Raw genomic sequence first — 21,823 nt, forward strand, 5'->3', positions numbered from 1 at the left:
ACATATTTATCATCACAGTGAGATGTCCAGAAAATCTAATTATATAATAACCTTCTAATCTGAACTTTTGGTATATACACCTGTGTTCTCTTTTGCATTTTTTCTTTTTCACTTTTTTTTTAAATTTGAGTTTAGTTTAGACCAGTTTGTTTCTTTATAATTTTTATTTTCTAATATTCATATAGAATTTAACATTATGGCAATCCCCTTTCTCCAATCAATGCTACCCCTATAGGTAAACCAATTTTTAATCCCACTATATCTTAGATAAGTTGAGCTTTTTTAAACAAAGATATCAAGTTACATCCAGGAAGAATCAACACAATCTTCCTCGCCCACACTGAGAACTTATAACCACACTCACATCATTTTTCTCTGCCAAAGTTTCCATGTTTTCTTGTTTGTCCTAACAATATATAAATCTTATATTTGGGGTTCTTTTCGCCGAGTTTCTTTTTTTATTTGCCTATAATTTTATCAGTTTTTTGTTTGTCTGTTTCTGTTTGTATACTTCACAAATTTTCCTTGGGGCCCATTTGGGCTGAGCCTTCTCTTTTATCTTTCTATCTCTCTCTATTCTTTCTCTTTTCTTTTTTCTCTTGTTTGGGTCGGGAATCCTATTGCTCAAAAGCATCCCAGGGTGTACTTTCACTACAGCATGGTCGATACATCCACCTGCATCCGTTCAGTCATCTCTCACAAAAATGACTTGGAGGAGGAATGCACAACAGAAGAAAAATGGATGGGCCTTCTGCAACTGACCTAATGGCTATCAACATATTCAGTATGTCGGAAAGAGTATTCAGGCTCACAATAGCTAGGTTGCAGAAAGCCATGCATGATCAAACAAAATTGATTAGAGCAGAACTGAAAGCCACCAGGGATAACATTCACAATGTAAGGGAAGAACTAAAACCACTAGGGATGATGTTCACAATGCTCTCAATCAGTTCCAATCTAATCTAAATTCTCTAAAAGCTAGGGTAACCACAAAATAAGATAGAATTAATGATCTGCAGGAAAAAAAAGACAGAGAAAGTATCAGGAGGAAGTCTGGCACAAATTTAGAAGCTACAAAAACAGAATATGGGAAATAAATGATGCCATCAAATGTACCAATGTCAGAATTATTGGAATTCCTGAAGGGGAGGAAGATATAGTGGAGGAGGAAGATGTAGTGAAAGAAGTCTAGAAGATATAGTGGAACAACATCTTTATAAAAATTTTCCTAATCTCATGAATGGAACCAGTGTTCATGTTCTAGAGGCAGAACAGTCTCCCCCTAAAATTATAGATTCCAAAAAAAAAAAAAATGAAAGGGCACTGATAGTAAAATTGAGAAATCATAAGTATAGATACAATCGCTTTAAAGCTGCTATGACAAAGAGGATTCTTATATACAGAAGAAAGCCGATCAAAATCATGTCAGACCTGTCCAGAGAGACCTGGCAAGCCAGAAAGGGCAGGCAAGATATTTTCAGGGTACTAAATGAGAAGAATATGCAACCAAGAATACTTTATCCAGCAAGACTGACATTCAAAATCGATGGAGAAATAGTTTTCAAGAACGGCAAGGCTTAAGGGACTATGCAACCACCAAACCGACACTGCAGGAAATATTAAGGGGAGTTCTATAAAAGTGGAAAAATCCTAAGAATAGCATTGAACAGAAATATAGAAAAAATCTACAGAATAAAAGGTTTCAAAGAAACGTGATGTCAATAAAAAACATATCTATCAATAAACACTCTCAATGTGAAGGGCATATATGCGCCCATAAAATGACACAGGGTTGCAGATTGGATTAAACGACAGGACCTATCCATATGGTGTCTACTAAAGACCCATTATGAACCTAAAGATAAACCCAGACTGAAAGTGGCCTCAAAAGATGTCCGGGGTAGCGATTCTCATATCAGATAATTTAGATTTTAAACTAAAGGCAGTAGTCAGAGATACAGAAAGACACTACATCATTCTTAAGGAGACTATCCACCAAGATGATCTAACAATTGTAAATATCTGTGTACCCGATATGGAAGCAACCAATTACATGAGAAAAAAGGTTAGTCAAGATAAAGAGTCATATTGATATGAATAGATTAATAGTAGGAGATCTTTACATGTTTCTCTCAGAAATTGACAGAGCATCCATGCAGAAAATTCATAACGAAACAAAATCATTGAATGACACATTGGACCAGATGGACCTCATAGACATATACAGAACACTCCTCCCTAAAAGAGCAGAACACTCGTTCTTCTCAAGTGCACATGGAACCTTCTCAAAAGTAGACCATATACTGGGTCACAAATCAGGACCCCACTGATACTAATCAAAACCACAACGAGATACCACCTCACACCAGTCAGAATGGCTAAAATTAACAAGTCAAGAAATGACAGATGGTGGCGAGGATGCAGAGATAAGGGAACTCTCCTGCAGTCTTTGTGGGAATTCAAGCTTGTGCAGCCACTCTGGAAAACAGTGTGGAGGTTCCTCAGAAAACTGAAAATAGAGCTAACCTATGGCACAGCAATTGCACTATTGGGTATATATCCTAAAGACAGAAATGTGGTACTCCAAAGAGGCAAGTGCACTCGAATGTTTATAGCAGCAATGTCCACAATAACCAACCAATGCAAAGAACCTAGATGCCCATCAAAAGATGAATGGATGGGACGCCTGGGTGGCTCAGTTGGTTAAGCAGCTGCCTTCGGCTCAGGTCATGATCCCAGCGTCCTAGGATCGAGTCCCACATCAGGCTCCTTGCTCTCCAGGGAGCCTGCTTCTCCCTCTGACTCTGCCTTCCACTGTGTCTGCCTGTGCTTGCGCTCGCTCGCTCTCTCTCTGACAAATAAATAAATCTTTAAAAAAAAAAACAAAAGATGAATGGATAAAGAAGATGTGGTATATATACACAATAGAATACTATGCAGCCAGCAAAAGAAATGACATCTTGCCATTTTTGACCACGTGAATTTATCTAGAGGGTATTATGCTTAGAAAAAAAAAACTATCGGAGAAAGTCAGCTATCATATGATCTCCTTGATATGAGAAGTGGAGATGGAATGTGGGGTGATGGGGGGTAGGAAAAGAATAAATGAAAGTACATGGGATTGAGAGGGAGACAAACAATAAAAGACTCAATCTCAAAAAACTGACTGAGGATTGCTGGGGTGTGGGGACTGGAGAGGGTGGTGGGAAAATGGATATTGGGGAGGGTATATGCTAGGATGAGTGCTATGAAATGTATAAACCTGGTGATTCACAGACCTTAACCCTGGGGCTAAAAATATGTTATATGTTTAATTAAACAAATTAATTTATTATTATTTTTTAAAAGAATGCTTGGATCAACCAGGGGATCAAAGAAGAACTGAAACAATTCATGGAAACCGATGAGAATGTAGACACTTCAGTTCAAAACCTATAGGATACAACAAAGGCAGACTGAAGGGGAAAATGCATAGCCATCCAAGATTTCCTCAAAAAAAAAAAAAAAAAAGGAAAAATCCACAATTCATCAGCTGTCTCTACACGTTAAAGAACTGGAGAATCAACAACAAATAAAACCATCTCCACACATAAGAAGAGAAATAATCAAGATTAGAGCAGAGATCAATGAGGTAGAAACCAGAGATACAGTAGAATGTATCAATGAAACAAAAGCTGTTTTTTTTGAAAGAAGCAATAAGATTGATAAACCATTGGCAACACTAAACAAAAGAAAAGAGAGAAAGCCCAAATTAATAAAATCATGAATGAAAAGTGAGAGATCACAACTAACACCAGGGAAGTAGAAACAATCATTAGAAGTTATTATGAACAGCTATATGGAAGGATGCTTTCCGTGGAAACTATAAAGTCCCAAAATTGAACCAGGAAGAAATTGACAACCTGAATAGACCAATATCGTGTAATAATATTGAAGCAGTAATCAAATATCTCCCAAAAAAACAAGAGCCCAGGACCTGACGGATTCACTTGGGAATTCTACCAAACTTTCAGAAAGAAATAACACCTATTCTCCTGAAGCTGTTTCAAAAAATTGAAGCAGAAGGAAAACTTCCCAACTTTTTCTATGAATCCAGCATTACCCTGATCCCCAACCAGGCCAAAGATCCTACCTAAAAGGAGAATTTTAGACCAATATCACTGATGAAAATGGATGCTATGATTCTCAACAAGATATTAGCAAACAGGATTCAACAACACATTAAGAAGATTACCTACCCTGAGCAGGTGGGATTCATCTCTGGGCTACAAGGATTGGTCAGCATTCACAAATCAATCAATGTCATAGAACAAATCAATAAAAAAAGAGAGAAGAACCCCATGGTCCTCTCAATTGATGCAGAAAAAGCATTTGACAAAATCCAGCATCTGTTCCTGATTAAAATTCTTCAAAGTATAGGGATAGAGGGAACATTCCTGAACTTCATCAAATCTATCTATGAAAGACCCACAGCAAATATCATCCTCAATTGGTAAAAGCTTGTATATTTCCCATTGAGTTCAGGAACAGATGGATACCCACTCTCACCACGCTTGTTAAACATAGTATAAAGGGTTCTAGCAACAGCAGTCCAACAACAAAGAGAAATAAAAAGTATCCAAATTGGCAATAAAGAATTTAAACTCTTTTCCTTCGCAGATGAGATGATACTTTATATGGAAAACCCAAAATACCCCACCGCCAAACTACTAGAACTCATACAGCAATTCAGCAAACTGGCAGGATACAAAGTCAATGTACATAAATCAGTGGCTTTCTTATACACTAACAATGAAAATACATAAAGGGAATTTAAACAATGTATTCCATTTACTATAGCACCAAGAACCATAAGATAAGTGGGAATAAACCTAACCAAAAAAGTAAAGGATCTGTACTCAAGGAATTGCATAACACTCATGAAAAAATTGAAGAAGACACAAAAAGAGGAAGACGATTTCATACTCTTGGATCGGAAGAATAAACATAGTGAAAATGTCTATACTGTCTAGAGCAATCTATTCTTTTAATGCCATTCTGATCAAAATTCCACCGGTAGTTTTCAAAGAGTTGGAGCAAATAATCCTAAAATTTGTATGGAATCAGAAGAGACCCCAAATTGCTGAGGAAATGTTGAAAAACAAAAATAAACCTTGGGCCCTCACGTTAACTGATTCCCGGTTTTACTACAAAGCTGTGATCACCAAGACACATTGATACTGGCTTAAAAACAGACACATTGACCATTAGAACAGAGTAGAGAACCCAGATATGGACCTTGAAATCTATGGGCAAATAATCTTCCACTGTATAGTGGAAAAAATACAGTCTCTTCAATAAATGGTGTTGGGAAAACTGGACAGCTATATATAGAAAAATAAAATTTAATCATTCTCTTACACCCTATACAAAGGTAACTCAAAATAGATAAAAGACTGAAATGTGAGACAGGAATCCATCAGATTCCTAGAGGAGAACATAGGCAATAACCTCTTCGATATCAGCCACAGCAACTTCATTCTATATATGGCTGCAAAGGCAAAGGAAACAAAGTGAAAATGAACTTTTGGAACTTCATCAAGATCAAAAGCTTATACACAGCAAAGGAAACAGTCAACAATAACAAAAAAATTGAGGCAAAACGTGGAATGGGAGAGAATATTTCCAAATGACAGTACAGAAAAATGGTTGATATCCAGGATCTATAATGAACTCCTCAAACTCAACACACAAAGAACAGACAATCATATAAAACAAATAGGCAGAAGATATGGACAGACATTTTTCCAATGAAGACGTAAAAATGGCTATCAGACACATGAAAAAATGTTCATCATTACTAGCCATCAGGGAGATTCAAATGAAAACCAATTGAGATATCACCTTACACCAGTTAGAATGGCCAAAAAGCAAGACGGGAACAGCATGTGTTAGAGAGGATGGGGAGAATGGGGAGCCCTCTCACACTGTTGGTGGGAATAAACATTATTGCAGCTACTTTGGAGAATGGTGTAGAGATTCCTCAAGAAGTAGAAAATAGAAATTCCCTATGACTCTGCCATTGCACTACTGGGTCTTTACCAAAGATACAGATGTAGTGAAAAGAAGGGCCATTTGTACCCCAATGTTTATAGCAGCAATGACCATGGTCGCCAAACTGTAGAGAGACCCAAAATGCCCTTCAATGGAAGAATGGATAAGAAAGATGTGGTCCATTTACACTAAGGAGTATTATGCTTTCCTCAGAAAGGATAAATACCCAAGTTTTGTAGTAACATGGACGGGACTGGAAGAGATTATGCTGAATGAAACAAGTCAAGCAGAGAGAGTCAATTATCCTATGGTTTCACTTATTTGTGGAGCATCACGAATAACATGGAGGACAAGGGGAGATGGAGAGGAGAAGGGATTTGAAGGAAATTGGAAGGGGAGGTGAACAATGAGAAACTATACACTCTGTAAAACAATCTGAGGGTTCTGAAGGGTTGTGGGTTGGGAGGATGAGGGAACCAGGTTGTGGGCATTAGAGAGGGCACGGATTGCATGGAGCAAGATAGGGTTTGAATTCTCTTCTATTAATTGCAACTGGATTTGGAATACAGCACACAATATGTAATAGACAATGCTAGGTCTGCCCTATGGAACAACTTCTCCTATGGTCCTCAGAGATACATCTTATGCATGTTTCCCCAAAGCTCAGGTGGTCTAGAGATCCCGTGATGATGTCAGTTATTCCTTCCCACCTTTCAGTCCCTATTATCTGTCCTGTGCTTAAAGTGAATATCGTAGTCCCCAAGAATATTGGATTTTGGTCCCCATCTCCCTTCCTTTCTGTTAATATGCCTCCAACATCTAGATACAACCACGTTGGTGGTATATATGATGGAAATTCTTCCAAGTGTCTTATGTTTGGATGCTCCGTCAAGACTAAACAGCTTCTGATAATTTTTGTCTCTGGAAGGCATAAAATCTCTCTATCTGCCATAGGCACATTCACTTTGGCTCTCTTCTCCTTGAGAATTGCATATCCTATGTCTCCCCCAGTTCTTCCCTTTCAAGCTATTTGCATCGTTATAGCCAAAGGAAATCTCCTATGGCCAACATAAGGTCAAGTTTGATTTATGTTGTTTTCATGTGGACCTTTTTTTGCATATTTTAAAAATTTTCATCCTTCCAACAATTTTTTTTTATAGGGATAGGAAAATTTAGTCCTGAATACTTGATCTAATTATTGATAGGTAAGGAGTTAACTTTCTAATTTTGGTTCATTTCTGACTTGTATTCTCTGTGCCTTTCACCTTTATGGTATTTTCTTTGGGATTTGCTTCCTTTATTGTGATTCCTCACTTGCTCCCCATCTTTTGTGTGTCTTATCTGTGGGGGGTGTGTGTTTTGTCTGTGTTTGTTTCATATAACACTTAAAATTAAATTTCAAGAGATAATAACTTGGTCTTTAATGAATAACAATTCAATTTGATATGCCCTGAAAACTCACATTCCATCACTTTCAGCCAAATTTCGTACAAGTTATGTTCCATTTAGGCCTCTTTTATAAACACATATTCTCACTAACCGGCCTTCAAGCAAACACACAATTTTGCGTGCCTGGTTAGAGTCATATTTTTTGTAATTTTCCCCCCTGCTTTTTCAAATGTTCCTTGACTATGATGAGAGAGTAAAATTGTTATTTGTATTTCTGAGACTGAGAGATGTGATATAGCCCAATGCTCAACAAAACTCTACCACATGAAGCTAGTGGCAAGAATTCGTTCTTGATTATAACTGTAAGAATCTGTGGTTCCTATGGAGGACAGATTTGGTAGTATTTTCTGAGAACTCCAGGCTTGCCTTCAGCCATGAACACAAACTGAAGATTACCACATATAATGAAATATGGTGGAAAATGACCTGAAAAAGCATACCAAACTCCACAGTAAAAGAAAAAAGTAATCCCAGAGAATATGTGAGAAGATTTGAGACATGGCTTAGGGGATATGTTGTCGTTGGTACTTCAGAGTGCAGTGAGCCAATGGAAAAGGTAAAGCCACAGGAGAGAGGAGTACACATTGGGAACCCACATGATGCATATATCCCAAAGCCATTGCCTTTGACCAGCCGAGGGTCTGAATGGCACAAGTTCTTGCCAACAAAGAATCTTATTGCCCAGAGATTTCAGATCAGCCTGCTTGGCAGACATCGACTCAATAGCACATTGTGTTTCTATTGGACAGGACACCACCAAACTACCAGGTGCAGACAGCCAGGAAACCATGATCAGAGACAATGCCAGAAAACATAGTGGGAAAATGGTGGGTTCTGACAGTGCATCCATGAGAGGCAGGGTTCGTGGAGATGACTCGATGGGGGCATAATAAATTTTGGGTTCTCGCACCAGGAGCATAAAGACTGAGTTACTGGCCAAAGACAGGACGGTGAGGACATTTCCTGCCTAACCTGCAAGCAAGAAGTTCCAACTGTGGAACACTGGGGGGACAGCCTTCCTCAGTCCAAGTTGCTTAGTCCCAGGGGAACAGACTCTCCCATAGAAGACTAGAAAAGCCCTGCCCACATGCTCTCTCATGACCACAACATTCTGCAGGCTTCATTCTGTTGTGTTGGTTGAATTTTTCTTTTCACAGGCACACCAGAGCCCACCAAGCTAATCCTCACCCTATTCAGCCTAGACTCCAAACACTCTGAACATCAGGCAGGAGAGCCTCTGCATATGACTGGCTTCAAAGACAGGGGACAGCAACAACACTACAGCAGATGGTATGCATGAAACACCCACCTGAGACTCCCAAAAGGGCCAGCCCTTGGGCACTCCATGATCTCTTCTTTTAAAGATATTACACTCAGGCTAAAAAAGAGAATGGGCTTTTCAAATACTGAGAAGAAGACAGAGACCTGTATGTAATGCAAAGATGGAAAAATCAATTGATGACGAGGTAAAAGAACAAGAAATGACCATGTCCAGGCAGTCAAGGGAAACCTTTGCATGTAACGTGCCTGATGGAGGATTGATAGCAGCAGCCAGAATACTCACTGTACATCAGAAAAAGCAGAAGTCATCAGGGAGTCTTGAACCACACAAATATAAAGTGATAAAAATAATATAAATAAAATAAAAAAAATAAAAAAGAGTCCTGGATGAAAAGATTGATAGCAGATTGAATTGAATGCAAATATGTATAGATATGTAAAGATAATTAAAATACACTACTTTCCTTTTCTCTGTCTGTCTTCATCTGGTTTTGAAAGGTACAGATTGTTTTTCTTTTAATTTATTTGTTATTTGAGGAAGCAAGCCTATCATCCATCATCCGTTTTTGACAGAATATTCATGAATGCTTTCATTCCATATATAACCTAGTGATCATGCTAATATATGCCACAACTCCTCAACACCAGTTCCCTCATTCCTTGCATGTCATTCTTTTCTGCAACCCTCAGCTTGGTTCTCAGAGTCCTGAGTCACTGCTGGTTTGTCTCCTTCCCTGACTTATTCCCCTTCTGGTTTCCCTTCCTTTCTAAGGGCCATGGCATTCCTCCTAGGGCACATGCAAGAGAAGTCATATGATATTTCCATTTGTCTGCTTGCTTTTTTCATTTTGCATCACCCAGTCATGTGGCATTCATGTCAATGCAAGTACCAGGGTTTCATCGTCCCTGAGGGCAAAAGAATACTGTGTTGTCAACATGGTCCACACCTTCTTTATCTACTAATCATTGCAAGAGCATTGTGGCTCATTCCACAGTTCTGCTCGAGTGGGCATTGCATGCCATTGATATAGACCATTCCACTTTCTCAGATTAAGATATTTGGTCAACATGGGTATACCCAATGCCACAGCAGATAGAGTTAACTAATGATGACAAGGTGTGCTGTCCAAGGCTCTTCCTTAAGAGTTAGCTCTCATGCAGAATGTCACTCTACTTGAAGCCTTTGTAAAAGTGTTTAAATTAAAGCCGAGTAGACAGAACCCTAATCCCTTATGACTAGTGTTTCAGAACACTAGGAGATTAGGACAGGCATCACAATACATCCATGCCCTAACATATTTTCTTGAAAACAGACTTTCTGTCTCTTAGTCTTTACTGACTCATAGGGGAAAGACACTGACAAAGGACCCTCTCACTCACAGGATCACAAACCCCACGGAAGGCTATTGATAGCCAAGATGCCTCACTGTTTCTTGAGATCTCTAGAAATTGAAGTGGAAATTGTAACACCTGGCCATTCCTGGAGAAATATTGGCCTTAAGGATGGTATACCGAAGGTCATTATCTTTACTCTTTCTCTAGAAAGGGAAAGTGGGACATTAACACAAAGACAACCTGAGTTTTTGATTAGGCTCAGAGGACAGTTTTGAATCCTTGTACCCTGGTTTTGTTTTTGTTTTTTTTCAAATGATGCACATGCACGTATTTGACAGAGAAACAGAGAGATCACAATGAGGTGGTGGAGCTTGAGAGAGAGAACCTGACTTGCCCCTGAGAAGGGAACCTGAGACCAGAGTCGATGCCATGGCCCTGGGATCATGAGATGAGAGAAGGCCATCTCAGAACTGATGGACACACTCTGGACCCAGTCTTTCTCTTCTGAATACCTCCTAGTTCTAGGCAAGAACCACTGCTCTGTCTTTTACAGCAATTCAGGGGATACATATTTTGGCTTGGGCTGGTGTTGCTTGAGTTTTCTGACCTGCTTTGAAGCTGATGTAGCTTGTTCCCTTGAAGTCAGTGATTGACTATGGACAAAGTACTCTCCCACGCATATTTGGGTACATAAAATTCCTCCATTGTAGATTTTGCTTGGGGAATGATACTATGTCTCGTGTTGCTCTGCTTCAGTGGTTGGGAGTCTTCTTTGCCCCTGAATCTGGATCACTGCTTCTGCTCCCAGAAGAGGGACATTTTCTGAGTGATTTATCAAAAAAAAAAAAAATGTTCAGCCGTCTTCTTTTCTCTTGCTCCTAGTTCTCATAAAATAGGCACATCTTTCCATTCCTTGGAATCGATGATTTCCCTAAGCTCATTGTCATGTTCAATCATTCTTCCTTCTCTCTTTGGATTTGCTTTCTTATTTTCCAGTCTTATTCTTTCAAGTCAATAATTTTATCCTCACATTCTGTCAGCTCTTTTGACTTTACATCCAATCCGCTACCCATCTTTTCATCATGAACTCTTTATTTTATCTTTTTTTAATCAGTTTTATCTCTGTGGTTAAAGACTTCCTGATGTCTTCTGTCTTTTTTTTTTTTATGTACAGGGAGTATCCTGGCTATAGAGTTCGATTCTCCATTGGGCGTGACACTTGTAGAGGTTTCACTCGTATTGCATGGCCATGATCATTTTTTTTGTTCCTTTTCCTTGGCATCAATTGATACTTCCATCTTTGAATAGAATCTAAATCTCTGTCTTCTTCTCTGTACTCAAAATCCAATTCTGTTTTCTACCCTGAGAGTAATTTATTTAGGAAGAAGAGGTGGTGGAGTGCCCAAGGGCTGGCCATTGAGAGAGTCTAAGGTGTGTGTGTGTGTGTGTGGCACGCATGCCCTTTGATGTTGTGTTGTTGCTTTCCCCCTGTATTAGAGGCCAGTTATCTGCAGGGGCTCTAGTTTCCTACCATTTGATGTGTTTGGGGTCTGGGCTGAATATGCTGAGGTTTAGCTTGCTGGGCTCTGGTGTGCCCATGAAAGGAGACATTCAACCAACTCAACAGAATGAAGGCTTGCAGAGTGTAATGGCCAAAAGAGAGCATGAGGGCAGGGCTTTCTTCCAGTCCACTACAGGAGAGTCTGCTTTCCTGGGACTAAGCAACTTGGACTGAGGAAAGCATCCCAAAGAGTTCCGGTGCTTGGGATTTCGTGTTTACCGGTTAGGCAGCTAATATCCTCACCGTCCATTTCCCCACTATTTCTCCTGTTATTGTCTCTGATTATGGTTTCCAGTCTGTCTGCATATGGTTCCTTGTTGGTGTCCTCTCCAGGAGAAAACTAGTGTTCTCTTGAGTCGATATCTGCCAAGCCTGCTGATATGAAATCTCCAGGATTCAAGAACCTTTGTTGGCAAGATGCATGCAGTGAAGACCCTCTGCTGGTCACAACCAATGATATTCGGAAATATGCTCCTTGTGAGTTCCCAGTATGCTCCACTCTCCTGTACCTTTGTCCTTTGCATTGGCTCACTGCCCTCTGAAGCACCAACTGCCCATGTCTTCTTAAGCCATGTCTCCAATCGTCTCCCCTAGTTTCTGCAACTTATTTTCTCTTTTGCCATGGAGTTTAGTTTGTAGGCTTCAGTTCAGTTTCCACCAAGTTGTAGTTGATGTGGTAATCCTCCAGTTGTGTTCATGACTGAAGAAAGCGTGGAGTTCTCAGACACTGCTACCATCTCACTGTCCTCCAAAGGTACCTCGGATTCTTACTGAGGCATTAGAAAGAATGAATTCTTGCCACTTGCCCCATGTGGCAGTGTTATGGAGAGCATTGGGCTATGTCACACCTATCAGTCTCAGAATGACAAATAACATACGATTTTACTCTCTCATATTAGTCAAGAAATATGTGGAAAAGCATAGGAAAAATGTACTAACAAGACAACTCTAAACAGGCACACAAAATATGGTGTTTGTTTGAAGGTAGGTTTCTTAGAATATGTGTTTATAAAAGAGGACTACCTAGGACATACTTTGTAGGAAATGTGGCTGAAAGTGATGGATTCTGAATTTTCAAGGCATGTCAAATTGGATTGTTATCCAAAGAAGACCAACTTACTACCTCTTGAAATTTAATTATAAATGTTATGTGAAACACACACAGACAAATACACACACACACTCACACACAGATAAGATACACAAATGATGGGGACAAAGAGAGGAATCCCAATAAAGGAAGCAAACACCAAATAAAATGATATACAGGGGAAAGGCACAGAGAATCCAAGTCAGAAATCAACCAAAATGAGAATGTTTACTCCCTACCTATCAATAATTAGTTCAACTATTCAGGACTAAATTCTCCCATCACTACAAACAGATTGTTAAACTGGATGAAAATTTTAAAAAAAGAAAAAAAGAAAAAAAAAAGGCCAAACTGTCCCCAAGAAAACAACAAAAATTAAACGAGCTCGACCTTCTGTTACCCATAGGAGATTTCCAAAGAATATGAAGTTACAGATATCTTGAAAGTGAAGGAATCGGGAAGATATAGGTTATGCAAATGACAAAGAGAAGGAAGCCAAAGAGATTGTGCCTATGGCAGATAGAGAGATTTTATGACATTGAGAGACAAAAGATTACCGGAAGGTGTTTTGTCTTGATGGAGCATCAAGACATCAGAAACTTGAAAGAATTGCCAATATATACACCACCAATATCGATGTATCTAAATGTTGGAACCATATTAACAGAAAGGAAGGGAGACGGGGTCCTCAATCCAATATTGTTGGGAACTACGATATCCTCTTTCAACACACTACAGATCATCCAGATGCAAAGGTGGTAGGGAGTAACAGACATCATCATGGAGTCTTTAGACCACCTGACCACATGCATAAAATTTTGTCTCTAAGGACCATAAGAGAAGTTCTTCCAAAGGGCAGATCTAACTTTGTGTATCACAGATAGTGTGCTGGAGTCCAAATCAAGTCATAATTAAAGGAAGTATATTAAGTGAAAGAATGGAAGAATAAGTATCTTGTATACTTATGACTATGAAGGTATGAAAACGGAAAGAAATCACTTATGAATGTGAAACAAACCCAGACACGAGTAGGTGGAAAACACAACACACTACTAAACTAGCAATGAATCAAAGAAAGAACATCCAAAGGAAGATCAGACAGTGCCATGAAATAAGGAAAGCCAAGAAACTTAACCTATATTGTTTCCCCATAAAATGTTTTTGGGATGATGTGAAAACATTTTATGGGGAAACAATATAGGTTAAATGCGTGTATTTCCAAAAATTAAAAACACAGAAAAATAGCGACCTAACTGGATGCCATAAGGAATAATAAGAAGTAGAAGAACCAAACTCCAAAGTTAACAGAAAAAATGAAATACTACTTTTGACTATAGAAATAAAGGAAACACAAACAAACCAAAAGGAAAAAATCAAAAGGACTCAAACGTCACTTTTGAAAACTTTAATAAACTAGGGAAGCCATTACCTGAATAAAACAGGGAGATAAGCACACAGCTGAAAGTATAAATCCACATGACAGCTGATAGAAAAAAAAAAAAAACCTGAAATACCCCTCTACACAATTATGCCAGCAAATCCAAGACTGAGAGAAAAGAATTTATTCCAAGACACATATCAACTCCAAAGTTTAGGTCAGTAAATCTACAAAATCTGAGCTCTCTACTAGTAACTAAAGCATTTGAAGCAGTAATCAAACCTCTGCCACACACAGAAGGCCAGGTCCAAATCATTTTTCTGAGCAACTCTTGTAGACATTTAATGAAGGGAAGGTTGTTTCTTCTATTGATTCCAGAAATGGAGGCAGGGAGACTCTAGTTTACAAGTATAAAGACCCAATTCAGTTAAAGACACTATAGGAAATAAATTATATGCCATTTCAATAAGTAAAGATAATAAAATTATAATTCTTTCCTTTTCTCCGTCTCTCCTCATCTGGTTTTGCAAAGGCCAGATTGTTTTTCTTTTAATATTTTTTGTGCTGTTGAAACCAGCCTATCTACTGTCATTCGTTTTTGACTGAGTATTAACGGATGTTTCAGTTCCATATATGACCTAGTGCTCCTTCTAATATATGCCATACTCCTGAACAACCATTAACCAGTTCCCTCATTCCCTAAATGACTATCTTTTCTGTAACCCATAGCTTGGTTCTCAGAACCTGGGTCACCCCTGGTTTGTCTACTTCTCTGACTTCTTCCCCATCAGTTTTCCTTTCTTTACTAAGGGCCATGGTATTCCTCCTGGGGACATACGAGGGAAGCCATATGATATGATATTTTCCTTTTTTTTTTTTTTTGCTTCCCTTGTTCATTTCACATGACCCAGTTCTGTGTCATTCATGTAAAGGCAAGTACCAGGTTTTCATCCTCCCTGATGGCTGAAAAATAATCTGTTGACAATATGGATCACACTTTCTTTATCTAAGAATCTTTGCAAGGACATTGTGGTTAAATCCACAGCTCTGCTGGAGTGGGAATTGCAGGCCATCAATACGGGCCGTTCCTTTTCCGATGATTAAAGGGACTTTGTCAACATGGCTATTCCCTTTACCACAGCAAGTAGAGCTAACTAACAATGACAAAAAGTGCTCTCCAAGGCTCTAAAATAAGAGTTAGCTCTGATGCAGAATATCACTCTTCTTGAAGCCTTTGCAAATGTGTTTAAGGTAAAGACATGTGGATATAGCCCTAATCCCTTATGACTAGTGTTTGAGAACACTAGGAGATGAGGAAACAGAAAGCAAAATACATCTATGCCCTAACACTTTTCCTTGGAAATGTACTTTCCATCCCTTAGTTATCACGGACCCATAGGGAAAAGATGCTGAGAAAGGACTCTCACCCACAGGATGACAAAACCCACGGAGAGCTGTTGATACACAAAATGCCTCACTGTTTATTGATATCTCAAGAAATTGCAGTGGAAATAATTAAATCTAACCATCTCTTGAGAAATTCTGGCCCTAAAGAATAGTATACTGAATGTTATTTCCTTTTCTCTTTGTCTAGAAAGGGGAAGTGGGACATTAAAACCCAAGACTACTTGAGTTCTTGATCAGGCTCAGAGGGCTCTCTTTCTCTTTCCCAGGACTTCCTACCTAAAGCCATAGGACTCAAAGGTCATCAGAGAGGGACTGCGCTCCAGTGAAGCCACTTTCTGTGATGTCACAAAGGTCATAGCAAGCACTTATCATCAATCCACGTCTGAGCAGTATACTTGGCTGGATTAGTCATGGGAGGGCCAAGAGGATCCCAAGCCTCCCAAACCGCTGAAGGCACCTGAGTCTCTCACCAAGGCTGTTTGTGAAGCGAGTTGGTGTCACCTTCTCCATGTCCGAATTGGTAGTCTTTGGGGGGTGACTGTCAGCACCAGCCCTATGGACACCAGATAAAGACAAGAATCCACCATTCTATCTTAGCCACCAAAGGTCAAGAAGCAATCAGGTCTCAAACAAAGCCTTAGTGAAGTAATTCCACCCAATCAGGGCGCTTCTGACCAGGAAAAGGGCCACCCATGGAAAGCTTAAAGGGAACACCCACAACCATGCCAAAGACATGTCTGGAGTCTTCAACAGCAAGGACACGAGTACCTCCAGTTTCTATGGAAATTGTGCCAAAACAGCCTCCCAATCTTCAAAACTGACCAAGCACCAAAGGCATACTCTATACCCTAGACCCTTAGGTCCAGGAAGGACTCATGTACTTTATGTCCACAGGAGCAAGCACGGGGCATGTTGGGAGAGACCCATAGCCCAAGTGATGCTATCTGAAAGACATTCATGCCCATATCATTATGACTACTTTTATATCCAAAAGGCCGCATTTGAGAGGATTTGAATGTTGAAGAACCTTGAGCATTCCCACAGGCTGGTGCAGCTACCCTCTGGGGAACTGAATGGAGATGTGGCAGCACAAGCCTGCCCTAAAACTCTCATGACCATCCCCCAAGTGGTTTCATGCGATAAGCAAATAGTGCTTCTTGCCTATAATGGGCATGTTCTCATGGAGCCAGGAGAGGATGAATAATGTGTCAACAAGAGGCAACTACCGGGGGACAGACAATGGATTCTACAGGTTGGTGAGGAGATCCAGGAAGACAAAGAGCAGGAGAATGAACAAGGGAGCTCCTAGCAAAGGTCTGGCATTTTAGAATGGGAGGAGTTGCTCTGTACCTGGCTGCATTCCGTAGGAACTGGGTCCAAATTAAATAAAACGTCCTCTGGCCCAAATCAATCCTTGAACACTGGATTTTGTTTTGTTTTTGTTTTCGTTTTTTTGTCAAATGATGCACATGCACGTATTTGACAGAGAGACAGAGAGATCACAATGAGGGGGTGGAACTGGAGAGGGAGAAGCTGACTTGCCCCTGATATGGGAACCTGAGACCAGAGTCGATGCCATGGCCCTTGATCATGACTTGAGCTTAAGCCTGCCTCTGAACTGATGGAAACACCCCAGCACCCAATCTTTGCTTCTTTATACCTCCTAGTTCTAGACAAGTACCGCTGCTTTGTCATTGTTCAGAAATTGAGGCGATTCGGATTTTGGCTTGGCCAGGTGTTGCTTGAGCTATCTGACCTGCTTCAAGAGATGATCTAGCTTGTCCTCTTGAAGTCAGTGCCTTGGCTATGGACAAACTATTCTCCCACGCATATTTGGGTAAAGAGAATTCCTCCATTGCTATCTTTTGCAGGGGGAATGACACTATGTCTTGTGGTGCTCTTCTTCTGTGGAGGGTGATGGGAATCCTCTGTGCATCTGAATTTGGATCTCTGTTTCTGCTACCAGATGAGGGACATTTTCAGCACAGATTTCTCAAAGACAAGTTGAGCCCTCTTTTTATCTCTCACTCCTATTCTCCTTCAATAGGCACCTCTTTCTTGGAGTAAGATGACCTCCTTAAGCTCATTGTCATGTTCCACCATCCTTTCTTGTCTCTTCAGATTTGCTTCCATATTTTCCAGTTTTTTCTTCCAGGTCACTATTTGGATGCTCTGCTTCTGCCAGCTTCCTGGACTTTGCACCCAGTCTGCTACAAATCATTGCACCAGTGACTCTTTAATTTTTTTTAATCACGTTTAGCTCTGTGGTTCGAGACTCCTTGATGTCTTCTGTGTTTTTCTGATGTACAATGAGTCTCCTGGCTGCTGATTTCAATCTTCCAATGGGCGTGTTACATGTCAAAGTTTAACTTCAATTGCCTGCACATGATCATTTCTTGTTCTTTTTCCTCGACATCAAATGATTCTTCTATCTTTGCATTGGATCTAGGTCTCTGTCTTCTTTTCATTAGTTGAAAAGCCTATTTTGTTTTCTATCCTGGGTGTAATTTTTTTAGGATAATGAGATCATGGCATACCCAGGGGCTGCCCCTTGAGGGAGTCTCCCATATGTGTGGCATGCATGCCCCATGCTGTGTGTTGTGGCTGTCCCTGGTCCTTGGAGCCCGTCATCTGCAGAGGCTCTCCTTGCCGGCCATTTGGATTGTTTGGGGTCTGGGCTGAATATGATGAGGCTTAGCTTAGTGTGCTCTGGTGTGCTTGTGAATGGAGATGTTCAGCCAACTCAATGGAATAAACGCCTGTTGAATGCTGTGGTCAGGGGAGAGCATATAGGTAGCACTTTTTTCTAGTCCCCCACGGTAGAGTCTGTTCTCCTGGGTCTAAGCAACTGGGACTGCAGAAGGGAGTTCCCTAAGTGTTCCATGGTTGGGATTTTGTGTTTGCAGATTAGGCCGCTAATGACCTCACTGACCTGTCTTTGGCCAGTAGCTCAGTCTTTATGTTACTAGGGCAAGAGCCCAAAATTTCTTCTGTCCCCATCGAGTCATCTCCACGAACACTGGCTCTCACGGATGCATTGCCAGAACCAAACATCTTACTGTGTCTCCTGGGATTGTCTCTGATTATGGTTTCCATGCTGTCTGAATCTGTTTGCTTGTTGGTGTCATCTCCAGGAGAAACACAGTGTTCTCTCGAGTCGATGTCTTCCAAGAGTGCTGATCTGAAAACTCTGGACTCAAGACACTTTGTTGGCAAGAACTCGTGACATTCAGACCCTCTGCTGGTCGCAGCCACTGGCATTGGGAAACATGGTTATGTGAGTTCCCAGTGTGTTCCTCGCTCCTGTGCCTTTGCCCTTTGCATTGTCTCACTGCCCTCTGAAGCACTCCCCATGTCTCCCAAAACCATGTTTCCAGGCTTCTGCCAAAGTTTCTTTGAATTCTTTTCTCTTTTGCTGTGGAGTTTGCTTTGTACGCTTGAGGTTCATTTCTGCCATATTGCACTTAATGTGGTAATACTCCAGTTGTGTTCCTGGATGAAGACAAGCCTGGAGTTCTCAGATACTATTACCATCTCACTGTCCTCCAAAAGCACTTCAGACTCTTACCCAACCATAAGCAAGAATGAATTCTTGCCACTTGCCCATGTGGCAGTGTTGTGGAGAGCATTGGACTACATCACATCTATCAGTCTCAGAAAGACAAATAATATACAATTTTATTCTCTAATGGTAGTCAAGGAACATGGTAAAAATCAAGTGAAAAGGGGACAAAAAACATGACTCTAACCAGGCATCCACAATTTGGTGTTTGTTTGAAGGCAGATTAGTGAGAATATGTGTTTATAGAAGAAGACTACCTGGGAAATTCTTTGCAGGAACTGTGGCTGGTAGTGATCGAATGTGAGCTTTCAAGGCATATCAAATTGAATTGCTATCCTTAAAAGACGGACTTTCTATCTCCTGAAATTTTGTTTTCAGTGTTATGTGAAACACAAACAGACAACACCCAACCACCCACCCACCCACACACACACACACACACACACACACACAAACACACACCAATAAGACACACAAAATATGGGGTGGAAGTGAGGAATTGCTCTAAAGGAATCAAACTCCAAAGAAAATACCATAAAGGGGAAAAGGACAGTGAATCCAAGTTGGACAAAAATGAAAATGAGAACATTAACTACTTACCTATCAATAATTAGTTAAAGTATTCAGGACTAAATTCTCATTTCCCTATAAACAGATTTTTGGAAAGATGAATATTTAAAAGTTAAAAAAAAAAAGGCAAAAAAGGTCCACAAGAAAACAGCAAAAACTAAACAGGCTTGTCCTTCTGTTGCCCATAGGAGATTTTTTTCCACTAAAGATACACATAGCATGGAAGAGACCTATAGCACAAGTGAAGCCAAAAGAAAGACAATATTTCCCATTTAAAGATGAAAACGTGTATCTCCAAAAGGACGTATTGAAGGAGATTCAAATGTTGAAGAATCTTGAGCATTCCCACCAGGTTTTGCAGCTACCTCTGGGAAACTGAATGGAGAAATGGCAGCAGAAGACTGCATTAAACCTCTCATTACTATCCCCAAATGGCTTCAGATGATAAGCAAACAGTGCCTCTTAAGGAAGATGGGCATGTTCTCATGGAGCCCCGAGAGGATGAACAATGTGACAACAAAAGGCCATTACATTGGGACAGACAGTCCCACTGTATGCTACAGTCCCACCGTATGCTACAGGTTGGAGGGGAGATCCAGGAAGACAAATAATAGAAGAATGAACAAGGGAGCTCAGACCTAAGGTCTAGCATTTTAGCATGGTGGGAAGTACTCTATACCTGGCTGCATTCCATGGGGACCTAGTTCTAAATTAAATAAACCATCCTCTGGCCTCAGTCAATCCTTGTAAAATGTTTTTGTTTTTGTATTTGTTTTTTATCAAATGATGCACATGCACATATTTGACAGAGAAACAGAGAGATTACCGTCAGGTAGTGGCACTGGAGAGGGGGGATCAGACTTGCCTCTTAGCATACTCTGAGACAAGACCCTTGGATCATGAGATGAGTAAAGCCCGCCACTGAACTGATGGACACACAGTGGCCCAAACTTTTGTCTTTTTAATACCTCACAGTTCTAGACAAGAACCACTTCTCTGTATTGTTCAGAAAATGCTTGGTCAGGTGTTGCTTGCTCCATATGACCTGCTTCTAGACCTGCTATAACTTGTTTTGAAGTAAGTGACTTGGCTATGTACACACTACTTCCCCATGCATAGTTGGGTAAAGAGTATCCCACCATTGCTAGCTTGGCAGGGGGAATGACACTATGTCTTCGGTTGCTCTACTTCTGTTGATGGTTATGGGACACCTCTCTGACTCTTAATATGGATCTCGGTTTCTGCTCCCAGATGAGGGACAATTTCAGTTCTGATTTCTCAAAGAAATATCTGGCCCTCTTTCTTCTCTCGCTCCTAGGTCTCCTATAATAAACACCTTTTTCCATTCCTTGGAGCTGATGATTTCCCTAATCTCATTGTCATATCCCATCATTCTTCACTTTTTCATTGGCTTTGCTTCCTTATTTTCCAGTGTTTGTCATCCAGGACACTAATTTGATCCTCTGCTTCTTCCAGGTTCTTGAGATTTGCCAGCAGTCTGTTACCAATCCTTTCATCAGAGACTCTTTATTTTATTTTATTAATTTATATTATTTTATTTTTATCACTTTTATCTCTGTGGTTCAAGACTCCCTAATGCCTTCTGTGTTTTTCTGATGTACAGTGAGTATCCTGGCTGCTGCTTTCCATCTTTTTGCGGTCGTGTTACATGTACAGGTTCCACTTCGATTGCCTGGTCATGATCATTTCTTCTTTGCCTTCAGCATCAGTTGATTCTTCCATTTTGCATTGGATCTAGATATCTCTCTTCTTCTCTGTATTCAAAAAGCCCATTCTTTTTTCTATTTTTTTTAAATTTTCAGCATAACAGTATTCATTATTTTTGCACCACACCCAGTGCTACATGTAATACATGGCCTCTATAATATCCACCACCTGGTTCCCCCAACCTCACACCCCCTGCCACTTCAAACCCCAAAGATTGTTTTTCAGAGTCCATAGTCTCTCCCTTCTACTCTCTAACTCCTCAAGTCCTCCATGTTATTTGTTATGCTCCAGAAGTAAGTGAAACCATATGATACTTGACTCTCTCTGCTTGAGTTACTTCACTAGAATAATCTCTTCCAGCCCCATCCATGTTGCTATAAAAGTTGGGTATTAATCCTTTCTGATGGAGGCATAATACTCCATACTGTA

Source organism: Mustela nivalis (assembly GCF_964662115.1).
Source record: "Mustela nivalis genome assembly, contig: HAP1_SCAFFOLD_318, whole genome shotgun sequence".
Lineage (NCBI taxonomy): Eukaryota > Metazoa > Chordata > Mammalia > Carnivora > Mustelidae > Mustela > Mustela nivalis.